This window comes from Pogona vitticeps, chromosome 3 (genome assembly GCF_051106095.1).
Source record: "Pogona vitticeps strain Pit_001003342236 chromosome 3, PviZW2.1, whole genome shotgun sequence".
NCBI classification, from domain to species: Eukaryota; Metazoa; Chordata; class Lepidosauria; order Squamata; family Agamidae; genus Pogona; species Pogona vitticeps.
This window is the reverse complement of record NC_135785.1, coordinates 104,976,614-104,995,728: the sequence shown is the minus strand read 5'-3', so window position 1 is coordinate 104,995,728 and position 19,115 is coordinate 104,976,614. Positions and strand designations below refer to the sequence as shown.

At 38.6% G+C, this 19,115-nt stretch overlaps 1 long non-coding RNA gene across 1 annotated transcript in view; it reads right to left on the bottom strand.

The window, feature by feature from the left end:
- LOC140705875 (uncharacterized) overlaps positions 1–19,115 on the bottom strand; it is a 51,676-nt gene that overhangs the window by 8,580 nt on the left and 23,981 nt on the right. The window contains exons 2-3 of the long non-coding RNA XR_012085454.2: positions 15,484–15,574; positions 7,503–7,615 (exon numbers count right to left, since the gene is read on the bottom strand). This is a non-coding gene — a long non-coding RNA (uncharacterized LOC140705875). The remainder of the gene's footprint in view (positions 1–7,502; positions 7,616–15,483; positions 15,575–19,115) is intronic.

Genomic DNA, 19,115 nt, shown 5'->3' with positions numbered 1-19,115 from the left:
CAGCTTCTCATAGCAAAACTCAAGCTTAAACTGAAGAAAGCAGGAAAAACCACTGGGCTAGTCAGGTATAATTTAAACCAAATCCCCTATGAATACACAGTAGAAGTGAAGAACAGATTTAAGGAACTGGAATTGATGAACAGAGTGCCTGAAGAACTATGGATGGAGGCTCGTAACATTGTACAGGAGGGAGCAACAAAAAAAAATGCCAAAGAAAAGGAAATGCAAGAAAGCAAAGTGGCTGTCCAACAAGGCCTTACAAATAGCAGAGAAGAGGAGGGAAACAAAATGCAAGGGAGATAGGGAAAGTTACAGATAACTGAATGCTGACTTCCAAAGAATAGCAAGGAGAGACAAGAGGGCCTTCTTAAATGAACAGTACAAAGAAATAGAGGAAAAGAATAGAAAGCGAAAAACCAGAGATCTGTTCAAGAAAATTGGAGATATTAAAGGAAACTTTTGTACAAAGATGGACATGATAAAGGACAAAAATGGTAAGGACCTAACAGAAGCAGAAGACATCAAGAAGAGGTGGCAAGAATACACAAAGGAATTATAGCAGAAAGATCTGGATGTCCCAGACAACACAGATAGTGTGGTTGGTGACCTTCAGCCAGACATCCTCGAGAGGGAAGTCAAGTGGGCCTTAGAAAGCCTGGCTAACAACAAGGCCAATGGAGCTGATGGCATTCCAGTTGAACTATTTAAAATCTTAAAATATGAGGCTGTTATGGTGCTATACTCAATATGCCAGCAAGTTTGGAAAACTTAGGAGTGGCCAGAGGATTGGAAAAGATCAGTCTACATCCCAGATTGCTGGAAGAAATATCAACAACCTCAGATACGCAGATGATAACACTCTGATGGCAAAAAGTGAGGAGGAATTAAAGAACCTCTTAATGAGGATGAAAGAGGAGAGTGCAAAAAATTGTCTGAAGCTCAACATCAAAAAAACTAAGATCATGGCCACTGGCCCCATCATCTCCTGGCAAATAGACGGGGGAGATATGGAGGCAGTGACAGACTTTACTTTCTTGGGCTCCGTGATAACTGCAGATGGTGACAGCAACCACGAAATTAAAAGACACCTGCTTCTTGGGAGGAAAGCAAGGACAAACCTTGACAGCATCTTAAAAAGCAGAGACATCACCTTGCCAACAAAGGTCTGCATAGTCAAAGCTATGTTTTTTCCAGTAGCGATGTATGGAAGTGAGAGATGGACTATAAAGAAGGCTGACAGCTGAAGAATTGATGCTTTTGAATTGTGGTGCTGGAGGAGACTCTTGAGAACAAACCTATCCGTTTTGCAGGAAATCAAGCCTGAGTGCTCACTGGAAGGACAGATCTTGAAGCTGAGGCTCCAATATTTGGCCATTTCATGAGAAGAGAAGACTCCCTGGAAAAGACCCTGATGTTGGGAAAGTATGAAAGCACGATGAGAAAGGAACGACAGTAGCAGGAATTCTTAATGAGATGGTTGGACATTGTCACCGAAGCTACCAACATGAATTTGAGCAAACTCCAGGAGGCAGTGGAAGATAGGCGGGCCTGGTGTGCTATGATCCATGGGGTCATGAAGAGTCGGATACGACTTGACAACTGAACAACAACACATGCCAGTGGCTTGTAGGAGCACTCTGATTAACCTGAGCATGATGTAACCCCATAAGAACATGAAAACATAAGAAGAACCCTGCTAGATCAGACTTACGATGTATCTACTCAAGTGTTTTGTTCCAAAAGGGGCCATGCAGATGCCTACAGGATGCCTCCATGAACACAGTAGCAACCTTCCTGTGCATATGTCTCTTAGGAAGGAGTGTTCAAAGGAATAGGTAGTAGCCATTGATCAATGTATCTCTTCATTTTGAATTCCCATTTGTAAAATTATGGGCTTTGTACTTAGTGCTTGGGGGTTAATTTATTTGCAAGGGTACTGGCTCAAGTAATAAATCTGGGATGCTATGGCCAGAATCCCACTGCTTACATACACCAGTGTAAGTGCAGTGGCATAAATCACAACAGCTACTTGTTGAGAGGTTGCCACTTGTTGAATAGCTTTGGCGGGGCATGAGGACTAGAAGTGGCAAATCTTTAATTAATGGAAGTTCACACGGTCATTTACACTGTTGTATTTACTTCACTGTACATAAAAAAAATAGGATTCTGGGTTCTAACTTAATTGTGATAGTCTTACAGTGGACGACAGTAAAGGCATCTAGCATTGTCTGTAGATATCTGATTTATTGGAAACAAATTCTAAATAAACATGTGAAAGTCTTGCCTTCCTGATTGTCTCACTGTTTCCAAGCTGATGAAAATCTACCTCATGCTATGCTCCAGTATAGCAACATCGGGAGTGGTGATGCAAAAATTAGCTATTTCCTGTATTTCAGAATATTTTTAAAGGTCTATTATGGAACGTACAGACCTGAGGAATCATCAACACAGTAGCAGGAACTCTTAATGCAATTTTAATCAAAGCAGTGCCTTAAGTAGCCAATTTAATCATTGTCATCATCAACATCATCATAGTGATTGAAACCATCATTACCGTCGCCTGTTGATTATCTAGAGGTGCTACTTCCCACACTGTAGAAGTTATTCATTAGAAAAGTACCAGGCAGAGCTGCAGGAAGCAGCATAACTAATACTAATGCACAAGGCTGGATTTCACTTAGAATAGAGTGAGGAATCATATTTTGAGTGTCATTTTAAAATGAGGAATTATTCATATAGATGATGCTGTTGACACTGGCGATTTTTCATTGATATTTACTAAAAATACAGAAGAAAAAAACAAGGAAAGGGAAAAAGAAGACAGTGAAAAGAAAAGAAAAAAAAACGGGAACAACAATACAGTAATTCACCAATACAATATACAGTATGTAGAACTTGTTCAGTTTCTAGCCCAAAGTAGTCATAGCCGCTCAGAGAATTGGCTTGCCACTAGATGGGTGGGGTAACAGTTTAAGAAATGAATGAAATCATGAAGCTGATCTTAAGAGAATAAAAGTTATTTTGCCTATGATTATTAAATGTACTACACAAAAAATTATAAATAATCATTAATCTATTAAGATACTCTGCTAACCTTACATGAAATCAGTTTACCATGCAGTCTTCTGTATCAGAAACGCATAGGAATTGACCTCTGATATTGCATGGCCAATCAAAATAACATTCTGTAAGTCATACTGAAAGGATGGGCAGTCCAAGCAAAATGTAACATTTGAATGGGTTCTTGAATAGGACCATATACAGTGGAGTGGGAGTTTGACAGTATAGACTTGATCTAGGCCAAGTTTGGAGCAGGCTGGGCAGTGCGAATTTCTGGTTGTTGTTTTTAAAACAAACAAACATAGCCTGAAACATTCACACACATAACCATGATCTCATTTTGTTGCCACTGTTTCTTATTGTATACCAAATACATTAACTCCTTCTCTTGCACCCATCACTGCTTTCTGAAGAGGAAATGATTCCTGTACAAAATTTACAGTAAATTGTTGTAGTTGTTTAGAAGATATAAGACCTTTAAAATGCTTACTTCATATAGGAATATTTTCATAAACTCTGGCTTCACATGCTTATTGAAGTATCCTATAGCCATTGGCTAAACTGCTTGCCTGTAGTTTAGAAAACTGAGGCGTTTCATTGAGCTGAATGGGAGTTACAAGATGGCAGGATGGGATTACAGCTTTATCACATGAATAAGGGTCTTTGAAATAATACACAAACACACAGAGAATGGAAAGAGGGAAAAGAGAGGGAAGCCATGAAGAGTGAGAAAGAAGCCTGAGAAGTAGAGATGTAGCAGTGTCAGGGTATTGTAAAGCCCACGGGGGATTGCTTTCAAGACTATTCCAATAGACCAGAGTTCTGCCTCCATAAAAGCAGGGAGTCTCTGAGGTAAATCGGACTTCCTTCTGGGCAAGAGTATATATTAGGACTGCAACCTTACCATAGGAATAAATATCATTCAGTTGGCCTTCATTTTGAGTACTCTGATAGGCAGGGTCGCTCACAGATACACTATCCGGAAGCATTCTCTTATTGACTTGACAGTATGTAAGTACCACAAACGCTTGCACTGCAGTCTTGTGTATGCCAGTTCAGAAGTAATTTGTCACCAAGTGTGTGACTGGGACACAACCCAGCACTTCATCATTTCGTTGCAATCAGCTGCAATGAGTTATGAGGCTCTAACACAAACACATTCTACAAGGCAATTCTAAAAAATGGAGGCAGCCCAAACAAACAAAAAAATCATAACTTTGAAACTGAACTTCTGATCATCTCCAAATATGGCATAGTTCCTTTCAAGTTTCTAGCTACTCTTTGGATCACTGTCCAGTCTGTGCTGATGAACTTAATTTTCTGCTTGGTATCCCTACAGCAGTAGCTATGTCAGCTCTAGCAGTTTGTTAGGTACAAAAGCTTTCCAATGTCTGCTCTGAACTTCCTATTATTTGGCAGTACTCCTGTTCTCTTTGAGTAGCCACAATCAAGTCATCAGTATAGGCAAGAATAAAAGTCAACTGTCCATTTCTGCTCCTTTTATACAAGCACTGATCTGCATCACTTCGCTTGAAACCTTGCAGCAGTGTCTCCTTCAATTTCTCCGTCCAGGCTTGAGAAGTTTGTTTCAGCTCATATAGGCCTATCTTTAGTTTGCTGACTAAATCAGGATATTTTTCATTAATAAAACCAGGTGGCTGTTCCATGAGCAGCTCCTCTATAATCTTTCCATGTAAAAACACAGTCTTGACATCCGGGTGCTTGACTTGCATCTGTTTGTAGGCTGCCACACCCAGGAGCACTCTTCTAGTGTTGTGCTTGACAACAGGAGCAAAGGCTACATCGAAATCTTCTCCATACTTCTGCCAGAACTCTTTTGCAACTAGCCTTGCCTTGTTGCATTCCACTTCTCTTTTGCATCCTGCTTCACCTTGAAAACCCATTTGCATCCAATGCCTCCAATGGCTTTCTTGCTTGGTGATAGTTTACTATGCCCTTTTCGTTTGCGATGTACAATAATGTGAATTTCACAGCCCTTCTTAGAATTAAAAGTCAGTCTCATGAGTTCCCTGATCCAGACAGCTTGTGATTTAAAGCTGATAATCCATGGGATTTCTCTAGGACATTTAACATGTCTTTGGCAGATTCACAATCCTTTATGTATTCTATTTTCTCGTCTGATAACTTCTCAGAGATCATTGCCTTTGCTATGGAATCATTCTTTCTCCATAATAACTTAGCTGTTGCTTCTGCTTTTATCTCTGGGTCATCATTTTCCATACAGTTGTGGACTTCTGGGGCCCTTAACTTATCCTGAGAAAAATCAGCAAAAGTAAACCTTAGAATATTTCCAGAAAAACTATTCTGATCAAAATCTATCCTTGCATTTCGGACTGATTTAAGAAAAAAGGAGTTCAAAAATGAACAAACAACTCTTTATTTATTTATTTTTATTTTTAAAATTTAAAAAGATACAGAAAAATTGCTGGTTTTAACCTATAAAGCCCTAAATGGCCTGGGTCCAAGCTGTCTTAAAAAACATATCTCCCATTATAAGCTGGCTCGAGTGTTAAGATCATTAGGAGAGGCCTTTCTCTTGGTAATGCCACCTTCATAGGTGTGTCTGATGGGGACAGAGGAAAGAGCCTTCCTGTTGCTGAACTCAGACTTTGGAAATCCCTCCTACAGGAGGCCACACTGACCCCATTTTTGCTATCCTTCCACAAGCAGGCAAAGAACTTTCTCTTCGGGCAAGCCTTCCGTCATTAACTAGCTACCTGTGTGTGATTTTTAGACAGATCATTATGCATTACTGCTTTGACTGGAATTTTAGAAGTACTTATGTTTTCTATTTTTGTGTTTCCCATTTCTCAGTGTGACATTGTTTAAATTTTTGTATACTTATTGATCTTTGCCTCAACATTGCCTGTTAATGATGTAAGATGCCTCCTTATTCATTGTTCGTAATTTTAAATATTGTCTTCTAATGGTATTGTATCCTTATTGTTTTCAACTTTAAATGTTGTCTTTCATTGTAAGCTGATTTGAGTCCTTTTCAAGCAAGGTAAACAAACAAACAAACAAACAAACACATAAACAAACAAACAAACAAACAAGACAACTAAAACCCATTAATAATAGAAAATCACATAAACAATAGCGTACTACATGATATGCTCCCCTCCACAATCTGGAGAGATAATCATTTTTTCATCTGTGTACAGAACCTCATTCTCTTTCCAAAACTGCATTGCTTCTTGTAAAGGCACACAACCCTTCTCCTTTATTAATATGAAGTCAATAAAATCTCCTCAAATATCAATAAAATATTTCATCTCACCCTACTTTAATCTGATATTACACATTAATTTATTCTTAATAGTTATATTCCAAAATTCTTTATGTCATTCACTTGATTAAAAATCATGCTCACTTTCCTTTTTTGCTAACATTAATCTTGTTGCTATGAATAAATTTGAAATTAATTATTTCATTGTCCAACTCCATTGCCCTATTGCAAATAACTCATTATTGAATTTTTTATTACTAAATTATTATTTTTTACAAATATACTAGATTCCTCTGAATTTTTTCTCTTTCAATATTCTCCCTTTTCTTTTTGCTTGTATTTCAAATAAAAACTTTATATCTCTCTTATATATTCCATCTCCCACTTTGCTGCTGCTTCAGTGTTTTTAATTTGGCTTTGTAAACCATATGATTCTCTGGTAATCATCCCTCTCAACAATCATTTCATCAAACGATGAAACCTTCTCTATCATTAATTGCCCATATTTCCATCATTTCTTTTTCCACTTTATTATTATGTTGAAAAATACTTGCATATATCCTCCATCTTTTAGCTCCTCTTTAAGCACATTTAACTTTAATATCCATATTCAATAAAACATTATCAGCTACTTTTATTATGCTTACCTCTATATTAATCAGTTTTGAAACCAAATCTATCTATCTATCTATCTATCTATCTATCTATCTATCTATCTATCTATCTATCTATCTATCTATCTATCTATCTATCTATCTATCTATCTATCTATCTATCTATCTAAACTTTTATACAGCAAAAAATAAAAAGTAAACTTAACATTTCCTTTCTACGTTCTCCAAACAACAACTTTTTCTATTCAATTAGTGTGTGATGTAGATTGGGGTGGAGTTGAGGTGGAGAGAAAAAAATTGCAATACATAGAAAACAATTTAAAACACCATCAAATATTGGTTAGCTGTCTCTCCGAGCCAAGCTACCCAGTCTGGACCCATAATCGATTGGGGACTTTTGGTTATTCCTTTTAGTTAGTAGAGTATGAGATAGGAAAAAAAATCAATAACAGTACAGACTGTGATCAGCTCAGTTCTCATCTCTGCTCACCCCTTTGGTTTCCTTTCCAATCAAAGTAGCCTTTGCATTATAAAAGTAGAGGCATTTAGGTAGAAAAGGTATCTTTATTTACACTTACCATTCGTAGTTACAGTCAGAGGAATTAAAAAAAGAGCAACAATTGGGTATCTACCATGTGGAAGAGCCTTCCATGCTTGTTCCTTGGTCAGACATCAGAGAAAAGAAGGCAGGCTGTCAACAACAAAGACAATGAAAACAAGCAAACAAGCATGAAGAAGCATATGGGGCTGGCATCAAAAGTTGGAAAAGAGCTCTAGCAATCAAGTTAGTAGCAAAGGATAATCAAATTAGGCTGTAAAAAAAACTCCAAACCACTGATACTCAGTATTAGTGCATGCAAGATTGCTATTTTCTCAACATTATCAGGGCTTTTGTATTAGATGCTTACACTGGGAAGTGTGAAGGAATTTTTAACCCCACATCACAATTTCAGTCTTTCAATTTAATTTTTATTTACTAGGGCAAAAATGAAACTATGTAGGTTCTGTTTTTCTTTTTAAGTCATTACGTTTTATATCTCCCCCCCCCCCGTTCCACCGTTGACATACAGTTTTTTCAGATTTTAGGAAATGCATATGTCACCACAGAATGAGAGAAGGGGGGGGGTCTTGACATGGAGGTTCCACTTTCAATGGTAGCTCCATTTGTCTTTTATCGTGCAGTTTTTTCCAGTTCAGGTAAAGCTTTGGTATCATCAAATGAAAGAGGAATTGAAGTTCATACAAAAAGCAGTGAGTTTTTAAAAAGCAATTAAAATAATCTAATGTTATTTCAAAATGTTAATAAAACTGAAATCTCCTGTGTATACAAGGCATCAGCCCCTTGTCCAAGTTGCAATTAATGAAGCTTATTGGTGGAAAGAAAATACATTTTATTTAGAATGTTAAAATGAATGTATTAAGGAGATCACATAAATTGGATTAACACTCAGCTTGTGTGCCAAGGGAAAAACAGATGGCACTCATTGTATCTGGGTAACACACTTATTAAGGACTTTAATGGGCACCCATATAAGTTTTAATAATTTTTTAATGAAATTTATATGGCAGTATACCCATCAGAACTAAAATTTTCAGACAAGAAGACGGATCTATTCAATCAAAGAGTTTTGCATTGCTTTTTAATCACCACAGAAGGCTGCAATTACTAGAAAATAATGTCTTTCTAAAAATGAAAAGATAACTCTCTTCCTCAGTATATTCCCCTCTTCTCTTTCAAGAAATACTTTACCCCATTAAGGCCTTAAATTCGAAAGAGCTTCTAAAAGAAGATGGATTCTCACTAAAATATTATGCATATTTTATGGGATAATTAATTTCTTTTTTAAGCTCTTTCACAGCATGCCTTTCTTTCTATAGAATGTGCTAAATTTTTAACATGTAAAAAAAATCAAACAATATCTTTTCCCTCCTCACTGCATCAACATTTATATAATGTGATTATAAGAGTTAGGGGGGTGCAAATGTAAGCCGCCCCGAGTAGACGTTGTCTAGAGGGGCGGGGTAAAAATCGAATAAATAAATAAATAAATAAATAAAGCAATGTTGTGTTTACAACACATGAATTGATCACTTGATGACTATAACATGTAGTGATAGTGACAGGCATGTGTGAATGAGATATCACAAATTCATTGTCAGTCAGAAATGACTCCACATGTAATATTTTTGAATGAAGTCAGTTCACACATTTAGTTAGCAGTTATTAAAACAAGCCATATGAGGAAAGATTGGAGAAACTGGAGGAATATGTTTAGCCTGGAGAAGAAAAGATTGAGAGGAGACACAAAAGCAGTCAAATGTCTGTAATGTTATTGCACAGAAGAGAAGCAAAACTCTTCTCTCTTGCCCTAGAAGGCGGTTTTAGAGCTATTGAATGTAACCTACAAAAGTGTAGATTTCAAATGAAAAACAGATGAAACTTTTTGATGCTTAAGTGGAACCATTTTAAGAAACAAGCCCATAAAGCCTCAGTGCTCACAAACCATGTGAGTGAAATAGAAGGGAATGCTCTTACTCTCTTGCTGACTGAACTTAAAGAAGACGAACATCTGTGAAGTAAATAAGGGCTTTGAACAGTACTGCGACTTCAGCAAAACAACCAGGTCAGTGTAGGTTTCAGTGTGTGGTGAAGGGACAGGCAATGGAGTATGTTTTTACAGATGGCACTTTTTTGCTCTGCATCTTCATCTCTTTTGGTTCAATCCAGGTAAGTAGATGGTCTTCCAGCATAGAAATCTCAACAAGGTAGTTGACTCACATCAAATTCTCCAACATGACTTAAAATCACAATTTTTCTTATTCATCATGTTCAGCAGCAATATGAGAGAAGGAAGGAAACACTAGTACAATCTCAGAAAGTGTCTGTAAACCATTAGAATTAATGGCTCTAATGCTGACGATTTAAAAATCCACAAATGAGGGCAAAGCACAGTTAATTGCATTGCGTTTTTCATTGTAATTTTTGGGGATATGTATTAAGTCTTACATGGTCAGATCACTGATTATATGCTTCAGTTCTTTTTTAAAAAAACCTCCATTTTATGAATGTGGGATATTGCCCTTCTGTACCCACAATTCAAAATGCCAGGAAGTGGGCCAATACTGCTGCACAATATCATGCCTATGTTGCCAGCAGGAAAAAGGATGCCAAGCTTTACACAAGAAAGGGCAGCCTGGATGTTGGCAACAACAACAGTAATATTCACGATGGTCTACAGGTTATCCTTTTTACAAAGTGACACCAAACAAGATGAAATTCCTGAAGCTGACCACTTTTTTCATCTGTTAACCAATTCTCACCCAAACACAAAGCAACTGTCATGACTGTTTTTCAACAAGTGGAAAGGATCGCACTGTCAGAATTCGTGGTTTGATATTCCTACTTATGGAATCAAAGGATGACTAAGGTCTCAGGTCTCAGGACAGCAGTGAAGTCTCAGGAAATTGCTTTGCTTCTCCAGGTCTCCAGGCAAGGAGCTAAATCTCAGGCCAAATGATGATGGAGAAACTAAAAGTGTTATTTTTATGGATAAAGTATCTTGGGAACTTGGGCACTCTTTATAGAGCAAGCTCCAGGTGGTATGAAATAGAACAGGATTTCTACATTGCTTTTTAAAAAATGGAATCAAAGATTGTGCTTAGTGCCTTTTCAGAGATCTCGGGTTTACTCTTCTCCATGTAGCTGCCTTAGGGAAGCCTTTCTGCTCACTGGTGAGATTGGGGATTTCTCTTTGACTGAGTCTAAAAGAAAGAAGAGGAGGAAAAATAGCCAGAGTGCTGAACTCTGCAGACTGCTCCTGCCCTAGCCAGAAGCCTCTGCAGCATGGTATATTTGGATAATGACCTATTCTTGCCACTTGCATCTCCATACTTGCTGGAATGGATTCACCTTTGGGCATTTGGATATGCACAAATGCGAACATGAAAATAGACACACCTTGAATATGAAAATAGACACATCTTGAAGTGGAGTAACTGTAAAAGGATACAGGGTTCCAACCTGTCTACCCTTGTGAGCTCATGGACCAAACTAGTGTATGTGGGTGAGAGAGAATCACTAAGTGAGTGTGTTTATCTAGTCTTGGGGTTTTGCTCTGAAATGTCTGGGAATGAGCTATATAGACCTATGTTTATACATCTGTTGATCCTCTGTAAGAACTGAATTGATAGCAACTGAAATAATGTGGAAGATCCTTTATACTTGTGAGAGTTAGTTCACTCAAGAAACATCACTTGATGTCACTTATAGTCATACAGCAATTAACATATAGTAATACCCTGCATGAGCCTGGCAGGATAGCTCTGTGGTTTAGGTATCTGGCCATGGAGCCAGAGGTTGGGAGTTCAATTCCCCACTGTGCCTTCTGTGAGTAGACCCAGCACATGTGGCCATAGGCAAGCTGCAAAGTGAATGGTAGACCGCATATGTGTATTCTTTACCTGGAAAATCCTGAAAAGGGTTTCTATAAATCAGAATCAACTTGACAACACACGCTTCAAGAAAATGGAGCATTAACCAAATCGGTGCTGAACAGGATCAGTTTAACATTATTCCTCATAAAAGTGCTGGTACAGAGAAAGTAGCCTGGACCCCACTCTCCCAGAGGCCTGATCTACCTGTTTTAGGTAGACTAGGCCCCTGTTGAGCATCATGAAATTCCCACCTGGCTAAACACAGTGTAGTAAATCAGTACTAAACAGGGCAGTACTATGAAAGGTATTACTGTACCTGTGTAAACTAGAAATATAAATCTCATTTTAGCTTGTACATGCAAGATGCAGGACGAGAGGGAACCACAAATTTGTTCTCACCTCATGAGAAGGTGCAGCATTTTGCAATGTTCTCAAGAAGTAAGAAAAAAAAACAGAACTTCCTTAGGAGTTAAGCAAAACTGCACAAATAATGTTTTAAAGCAAATCACTTCAATAATATAAACTACACAAAAGACAACACCTGAAGCTTTACTGCATGGATTGTAAGGATTAGAAACCTTATTGTTGGTTGTTTGCAACTTTTTGACCACCAGCCAGTCATTTTCTGTTTATTGTGTCTTTATGCTTAACTTCTCAACTGGAAATGGCACCAGTTTCCCACAAGGACAGTTTCTAGAGATTGTGGAGACCTTGGTGTGAAAAAAAAATGCATTCCTTGTGTTATTCTCCTTTGTAGGTACAACATCTCATGTGGATTCTCATGGGGTTTAAAAATGTCTTGCTGAGGTGTCTCATTGTATTGAGACAGTCTCAATGTATGAGAACATCCCTAATGTGAATCAGCTCTGGGAAGGAAAGCTGGTGCTCCAGACAACTGAAGATACATTCAGTCGAGATTTTATCTCTTGCAAGAAAGAGGAATGTTTTCATTCATTAACCATGCCTACAGAAAACTGCCCCTTCCTGATATTCTCAACAGTATCCCATAAATTATGTTTATATATAAAGAGCCTTCTATTCTTTCAGCGTGTTTCAGTAGTATATGGTTCAAATTATAATAAAGGAAAGAAATCCATTGCAGTACAAATAGAAATACAGCCATTAATTCACTTGTGTGCAGAACGAGGCAAGACGAGAACAGTAAATCATGCTGAGAGACAGCAGGCAGTCTCCACTATGTGTAGGTACTTTCAGCTCACAGGAGTCTTTTAATTCATTTCTCATAGCATGTTAGCAGTTCTCTCATGCATACAGTTTGGAGGAGATTTAGATCAGTTATCTGCAATTCAAGATGTTGCATATGCAGACTTTTAAAAGTATACAGTGTGTTACTCTATATCTCTGCTAGAAACTTAGACACATTGAGTTTATCTGCACATACTCCGAAACCTCTCTGCAAATCATACGCAAATAATGAGGTTTCTTTCTTTCTACTGCCATTCAGCAAGTACTTTGTACCTGCAGTGAAAGCTACCTGTGGAGAAAACATACACAGAAGCACACAGGTAGTGGTATAAATAGAGAAAGGCATTCTGGTAACAGCTCAATTCACAGGTGAATAAAACTATGTGCAGAGAAGAAGTTAAGTTAGCATTCAAAATCTGGGGGTTTGGTGAAAGCCAGCTAGCCCTTCATCGAAGCTGGCTTTTGTGGAGCAGTTCACCATACCAAAATAGCAAATGACAGTAAAGAAAACTCCACCATCTTCCTTGTTTTGCCAGCTGAAATGACGGCGACAAGAGTAGAACATAGCATCACACTGTCGGAATTTGTGGTTTGAGATTCTTGGTATCTCATAGTGGTGCTATATTTTGCACCTCTGAACTGGCAAGCTCTGGGCTCATGACTTTACCACAATTTGGAAAAGTTGAAATAAAAAATAGACTTGAACTAATGGAGACTATACAGATATGGGAACCATGGAAGCTGCAGTATGGAAAGTAATTTTCTCAAGCTTTAGAATGAGACAGCCTCAAGAAATTAAGGATTCTGTTCTAAACAGTATTAGAAGAATTCTTCCCAATCCATTACTGAAATTTTACTAGATTAAATTTAAGAAGGATGCCAACAAAGTGAAAGAATTTCAGAGGAGAGCAACAAGAATGATCAGTGGGCAAACAAAGCCCTATTTTGAGGGAGAGGGAATAGGCATGTTAGCCTTAAGAAGACTGAGGGGAGATCTCAGTAAAATATTTAAAAGACTGCCATATAGAGGAGGGAGAAGATATGTTCTTGATGATCCCAGAGTGCAAGACACATAACAATGGGCTCAAGTTAAAGGAAGCCCAATTTAGGCTGAATATCAGGAAAAAAATTCTTAACTCTTAGAGCAGTATGAAAATGGAGCCATTTACTTAGGGAGGTGGTGAGTGCTCCAATGCTGGAGGCATTCAAGAGAAAATTGGACAACCGTTTATCTGATCTGCTTTGACTTAGACTCCTGCATTAGGCAGGGGGTTGGATTCAATCACCTTATAGACCCCTTCCAACTCCACTGTTCTATGATTCTGGGCTGATGCTATGACTATATATTGGCTGAAATCCTGTTGAATAATTTTATTCTATACAGTGAGGATGACATCAACACTCAGTAATGTTCACCCATCAAATTATTCTAATTTAATTTAAAACTTCCTGTCCTCCCTTTGGGTTCTGTAGGGATTGCATTTGCTTTGGGAAAGCCTTTGGGAACCTCAGAAAAGAATGGTAAGCCTTAAATAATGGAAAATCACTACTGGATTGCTGGTGGCAGTCCCAATCCAGTGGCAGGACCACCAGTAGCTGTTTTCTGATATGAAAGTCTTCTCTCCCTCCAATTCTGTGCTCATGAAGGCTTACTCGGGGCAAAATGGATCCCTAGGTAAAGGTAAGGGGTCACCTTGACATTTAGTCCAGTCATGTCCAACTCTAGGGTGTGGTGCTCATCCCCATCTCCAAACCATAGAGCCAGCGTTTGTCCATAGACAGTTTCCGTGGTCACGTGGCCAGCACAACTAGACACGGAATGCTGTTACCTTCCCACCGTGGTGGTACCTATTTATCTACTTGCATTTACATGCTTTCGAACTGCTAGGCTGGCAGGAGCTGGGACAAGCGATGGGAGCTCACTCTGTCGTGTGGATTCGATCTTACCACTGCTGGTCTTCTGACCTTGCAGCACAGAGGCTTTTGCAGTTTAACCCACATTGCGCCACGTAAATGGATCCCTAGGGAGCCTCAAAACCTGATGGAGGGTCATTAGGAAGTTTTAAACTAAAGATTAATGTTCCTAGTTAATGACATCATTGCCATTTATATCCCACAAGTGTGTAAGGTGAATTTCAGCCACTGAATCTTTTGCTTTCTCCCCAACTTTAGTTCTTTAATAATATGAAAAAGGACATATAAAGGAATGGTAACAAGATGAGTAGAGGGTTAATTTATTTATGTGCTTTCCCTACCAAATTCCATCATATGGAGACTTTTTTCCTCCGCTTCAGTTTCCTAGTACCAAGCTTAAATATATATATATATATATAATCACTCCTCTTCATCCCTTGTGGGGAAAATAGCATGAGGTTATCTAGACTTGTATCGATTGGAGAGCTTTGTGCTGCTTATTGATGAATTCTTGCCATCAGCCTGACACCAGATCATGAGACGCTCTGGTGAACTTGGGCAGATAGCCTTCTGATGGATGTCTCCTGTGAAGACCTAGCAAGAAGGATTATCCTAGAGAAACCCAGACAAGTCATGGTTCTGATTTGAACTTTACTGAAGGGTAACATAAAACATTCACTAGATGGAACATAAGAAAGAAATTCCCTACAGAAGTGGGGGTATAGAAAGAGAAGGGAGTAGAAGAGAGAGCAGTTTGTTCATATTAAAAATCTTCAGGGGAGAAAAAAAAGTCATCATTTCTTAGGGAAACAAACAAGAACGCTCTGTGTCTACTACTCTCATTGTGTGGGGGTCAATAGCCTATCACTTTTCAGTAATAGCCTATCACTTTTCTATAATGTCAGATGTACATACATATTAAAAACAGGGGGACTAGGGCTATGTAGGTGTTTCTCAAAATCACCCTGGAAAACAGTTAGGGAGCTCAGAATACAATCTGCTTACCTCCAAAGACTGTTGCGCTTCATCCAGTTCAGTCTGTACTCCAAGCCCAGGTCACTTTGCAAATATGGACCACCAGTTTCTTATTGATGTGCTGGAAAACAAAATAGTTATAACTTTTGTTTTTGTTTTTGCACTGATGTCCATGGAATTTGGTGTCATGATGGCCCCTAAAGTGGAAAGTAAATCTGCTCAATTTCAGTCAGCTAACTTTCAAGATTTGCATTCTGAACATATTTAAACTTTGCTGAGTGTAAACCAAAGAAGAGCCTAAAACAATCCGTGCCTGTTCTGATTCAGATTGTGGCCTGGCCCAAATAAATTTGTAGTTTGCCTTTGCCTCACCCCAGAAGTGAAGTAAAACATTCCACTTTATAATAGAGATGACATACAACTCACTCCAGGTTAGGTAGATTCGGTTAGTAATTTAGGCTTCAGCCATAGCTAGTGCACAGCCCAAACAGGAAGCTACATTCTGTTGGGTCAAAGCATTGGTCTGTTGAACTCATTGTTACCCGCAATGACTGTCAGAAGCTCTCTAGAGGCAGGACAGGAAATAGTTGAGCCTTCTGATGGTGTTGAACTACAACTTCTATCACCCTTTATTATGGACTGTGTTGGTTGGATTAGATGGAAGTTTCTCCTCAGTAATACAGGGAAAGTGATATGTTTTCTATTACTGGGGGGGGGGGGAGGAGAGATGAGGTAGGTATCTTGCTGCCAAGCCAGGGTTTGGGAGTTTAATTTCTCATTAGGTATCCTAGAGGTGTGAAGCAATACTGGATGACTGACTTTGTGAACTGCCACCATTAAACATCATGGTGTTGGAGGAAAGAAAAAGAGTGGTATGATAGTTATGTCTCTGGGATTTTTATTAGAGTATGCTATTTGGGGTTTGTTGGATGCCAAATCCCAGAATTCTCCAAGAATTCCAGAGTTAGAATTCTGGGAGTTCCAGTCTACAAAAGCTTACCTGCAGAGGCCTCCCAAACAGCCTTGCTCCAAGTCTTCATTTCCTGTTGAAATGTGCCTGGGAGGATGCTGCCCGAGTACTTCCTGGGGGTGATACTTTCATTGTCCTTTATGCTCTATAAAGAGTGCCTTCTGAATAGCCAGCACCCCCAGGAGGTATTGCAGCAGGAAATGAAGCCTCAGAAGAAGGCCTTATTCACGTGATTGAAATGAAGGTGTGTGCAGATATGTGTTTATGGATGAACTCCCAGTGTTCTTTCTGGAGAATTCTTGGAGAGTTATGGAATTTGGAGTAAAAACAAACAAACAAACAATGGCACACTCATAGTTTTGGTATGTAATACTTTCTTCACACATGCTTGTAATCACAGAGGCGGATTAGGAATTGACCAATTCATTCTGATAACACGATGAAAATAAGTAGGTATTGCAATTAAATCAAAAGTACACCTTAGGATTTTCAACCCCTCCACTTTATTCATTTAGCTTCAACGGAGTGTATCAGTTGCAAGGTACATGGGGGGAAATGCAAGGAAGCAGGTACTCCTTTCAGTTATCAATTTCAGATTAATAATGGTACAGCTGAATAGAATCTGTGTCAGCTTGTTCTGGAAAATTATGCTTAAAAGGGAAGGCATGATAAACAGTTGCCAGAGGGATCTGCTTTCTTTCCATGAGCGGTTCACCTGACTATCTTGGAATGTATAAACTATGTAGAGTATGATGGCTTTTGATCTAAGTTGTTGAGGTTTAATTATTGTTTTCCTGCAATGGGGCTGACCTTTGACTGAAATTTAAAATTGTTCTTAAGGTGAGGAAAAGAGGCAAGGAAAGTACATTCATTTTCTCTTTGAGCAGATGTTCACCCCTCCCACAAACAATGTAGGGCAGGGAAGAGTTTTCAGATACAGTTGAGGGGCTCCCAAACCATTAAATATTTTGTAATGTGAACTGAGACTTGCCACCAAATGTTGCAGTGTAGAGCGTCCCTGTTCAGTCTTGGAACCTATCCAGCCATACCCTCCTACAGCAGTGGTCCCCAACCTTGGGCCTCCAGATGTTCTTCAACTCCCAGAAATGCTGGCCAGCATAGGTGGTGGTGAAGGTTTCTGGGAGTTGTAGTCCAAGAACATCTGGAGGCCCAAGGTTGGGGACCACTGTCCTATAGGATAGTCCCTTCCATTATCCTTTCTTGCTGATTTCTCTCCTCTTGCCCCATAATCACCCAGCATTTCCTGGCCCCTGAGCATTAGGGTGCTCTGAGTCCCCCTCTCTTTTTTTTTACTTTGCAAAAGTTTTGTGCTTATGCAAATTATGGAATTCCCTCCGAATTATCTGAGCCTTCCCTCTTCTCCATGGACTATATCATATTGGCTGCCAAATATCCAGTCAGAGAATGAGCTCCCCTTTTCCACAGAAAAATCCTAATTAAACGAGGTGAAGAACATTTTTCTTGCAAAGTGATATTCTGCTTGGAGTCTTGAAACTAGCGGTCAATAATTGTAAAGAACTCTCTCAAATTGGGAGAGCCACAAAATTCCTACATGCTCATGCTGTGACTGCCTTGTGTCTTGATAAACAGGGACCAGCATCACAATTTTGTATTCATGAGAATGTAACTGGTATTGTTTGTTTAAGCCAAGCACATAAGGACACTCAGTATTTCCTTTTAAAACACACACAAACACACAAAATGTTATGATGTACATGTAAATTTAACTTTATAGTGCCTCCATTTTAGCCATTAGACCTTGACCAGGCATGATATTCTTGGCCAAGCACAGATAGAATCAAAACATTATGGACCATTATATTAAAGGGAAAGTAATAATCCACTCAGTCACTAGACTGCCCTAATTTCCATATAAATGCAGAAGATTACAGTAGCTGGTGCACTTTTCACATGTACGAAAAATGAACAGAAAAGTCATTTTCTATCATTTATTTTTCTATTTTGATTTAGTTAGTCTTCCGTGTAAGATGATCAGTGGTCTACCAGCCTGCCTTGCTGTGCACAGTTAGTTATAAAGAATGCTACTGTAGAACTGAAGCAATTGTGATATTTTTGCTTTGTTTGTTGTAAGTTGATTACATTGACAAGACCCACCAGGCTAAATGGAAAATCTGAAAGTCAAAAAGCATTACAGGCTGGCAAGAGAAGCTAGCAAGGACTGTGACAATAATGGAATAAAAGACCTGACACAACAAGGTTCAGCTTTATGTTGGATGCATCTAGGGATTTTAAATTGTGACATGATTTGTCCATACAAATGAGAAACTTTCAAAAATTTTCTCCTTTGTGCATGCCATTGTGAAACAGAAGTTTCTCTTCCAATTTATGCTAATGTTTTTGTCCAATTCTGTCAAATATGCAGTATTCATAAATTCCATGAACTATTAGAGAACTTTCATTAGAAGGATGGTTTGTGTCTTTCAGATCAATAAGGCTCACTTATTGTCCTTGCTCTGTATGTCATACATGTGTATGCTCTTTGTTTCCAAAAGGAAAAAGGCTTCAGTTTTGTGCAGAAACAGCAGCTTCACTTACATATTTTGCATAAATTCAAAAACTAGAATTGGAAAACAGGTCATTTTTTTCCGTCTTTAAGATAAAACTAATTGATTTCTTATCAAGGATAACACTGGGTTCTTCTGGATTCTGA